Source organism: Mytilus edulis, chromosome 6 (assembly GCF_963676685.1).
Source record: "Mytilus edulis chromosome 6, xbMytEdul2.2, whole genome shotgun sequence".
Lineage (NCBI taxonomy): Eukaryota > Metazoa > Mollusca > Bivalvia > Mytilida > Mytilidae > Mytilus > Mytilus edulis.
The window spans coordinates 11780950-11783480 of record NC_092349.1 but is presented as its reverse complement, the minus strand read 5'-3'; positions in this window follow the sequence as shown (position 1 = coordinate 11783480).

Sequence of the window (2531 nt, the reverse complement as noted above, 5' to 3'; positions counted from 1 at the left end):
CTTGAATGTTTGTTATTTTTAAAGGCCCATGAGTTAAGTCCTTTTTCTGTCATGAAGTAAGGCAGGGTACTCAGTACAGCTAGTTAAAAAGTCATGCTGATGGGTCTGACTGAAGGACTGTTTCCTAAAGACTAAAATGGCCCACAAGGAATCACTTGGAAATCTCTGCTAAGTGTGGTGTGGTATAGGATAAATGTGAATAGAAATAATAAATTTGCTCCTCAAGATGGTTGGCCAATTTTCAAAGTGCCTTCCAGGTAACCCTATATGTTTTAAGGGAACAGTCATAAGTTAGAAATAAGTGAGTGGTTCCCTATGTTTATATTTTTAACCGGATTTTTGTGACAAAAAAGTCGGTTATTGAATTGGGGATGTACGGCGGGCGGGCGGGCAGCATTCAAATGTTGTCCGTGCATTAACTCATGAACCATTCAACCAAAACTTTTAAAATTTTAATATGTTGTTACTGACAACTAAATGAAGGTCAAGTTCAATAATGGCAATTTTGACTTTTACCGTTCAGGTGTTATGGTTCTTGAAAGATTGCAAAATGGAGTTTCCAGTCTTGTCCGTGCATTTACGCATGAACTGTTCTATCAAAGCTTACGAAATTTTAATATGTTGTTACTGATGACAAAATGGAGGTCAAGTTCAATAATGACGATTTTGACTTTTACCGTTCAGGTGTTATGGTTCTTGAAAGATTGAAAAATGAAGTTTCCAGTCGTGTCCGTGCATTTACGCATGAACTGTTCTACCAAAGCTTCCCAAATTTTAATATGTTGTTACTGATGACAAAATAGAAGTCAAGTTCAATAATGACGATTTTGACTTTTACTGTTCAGGAGTTATGGTTCTTGAAAGATTGAAAAATGGTATTTCCAGTCGTGTCCGTGCATTTTCTCATGAACTATTCAACCAAAGCTTTTAAAATTTTTATATGTTGTTACTGATGACAAAATAGAGGTCAAGTTCAATAATGACGATTTTGACTTTTACCGTTCAGGTGTTATGGTTCTTGAAAGATTGTAAAATGGTGTTTCCATTCACGTTGTTGCATTTACTCATGAACCATTCAATCTAAGCTTTTCAAATTTTAATATGTTGATACTGATGACAAAATGGAGGTCAAATTTGATATTGACGATTTTCACTTTCACCATTCATCAGTAATGGTTCTTGTGATATTGCCAGGACACAAATAAATGTTAATAAATCCGGTTTGCTGTCGATGTGACAGCCTCTTGTAATGAATTTGTCATTGATGATAAATCAACTTTTAACTTTGTTATGTTCCCCATGATACGTATGACCTTTATAATTTTAATGCCAAATGAGAGTGTTTACCTCAATTTCACGGTCAAATGAACATAGAAATAAACTTATCATAGATACCAGGACTAAATTTAGTATATACACCAGACGCGCGTTTCGTCTACAAAAGACTCATCAGTGACACTCGAATCCAAAAAAGTTAAAAAGGCCAAATAAAGTAAGAAGTTGAAGAGCATTGAGGACCAAAATTCCTAAAAATGAAAGTGCAAGTAGGGCATTTGTGTACTACATGTATGTACACATTCTTGTTCTTTTTTTTTTAATCCCAATGATAATGCACGCAATAATTTCTGAACTTACAGTAAACACTTGTATAGTGTTGAACATTGTATGTTGTCTTTAACATTTTCTGGTTTTATTGTGTTCAAAGGTAACTATGGTAACCTGGTCATCTAGTTATATCATATTCATTTGTTAAATTTGACTATAAAATATTATTATTGGTTTTCACTGTGAAGAAAATTGCAGAGCCAAGACATTAGAATTCTGATATTTGTTATAAAAACACCTTTTATGGCCTGTGGTATTCTGCTCGCCTCAATTTGTACCCTTGGGTATTTTTTTCTCCGCCGAGTCAAACCAAAGACTTCAAAATTGGTATTTGTTGCTTCTTTACTCATGGCAGTTAAGGTGGTACCTAACACTACAGGGAGATAACTCTGTAAAATCAGCAGAACGTTTTAATGACGTTGTGTTCATAAGGGAATTATTAAGCGTCTCAATGATCAGAAAAGGTATTTGTCAAACTGCTATATAACCAGTGTATTTTTTCTGATTAAACGGTTGGTTCAAATTTTTTGAAATTCTTATATTTTTGTCAAAGGGTCAAAGTAAATACTTAGTCAAAATTTTAAGAAAATTAAACGAGCCAAATTAATTTTAGTTAAAGTGTTAGGTACCACCTTAAGAGTAAGAGCAAAGACTGGTCGGCTCAGAGTTAGAATAATTTTAGTAGGGTGACATGTCTTCTTCTTACTGTTACAATGTTAGCTAGAAAATAAGATGTGGTATGATAGCCAATGAGAAAACTCTTCACAAGAGACCAAATCACATAGAAATTACTACTAGCATGTATAAAAATCTATGTCAGTGTGTCATTAGAGAACAAAGCAAGCTCTATAATTTTACACACGTTATTATGTTCTTGTTCTAAAGCACGTTTAATTTGCCACAAGATGGTAAATGTCAATCCATTC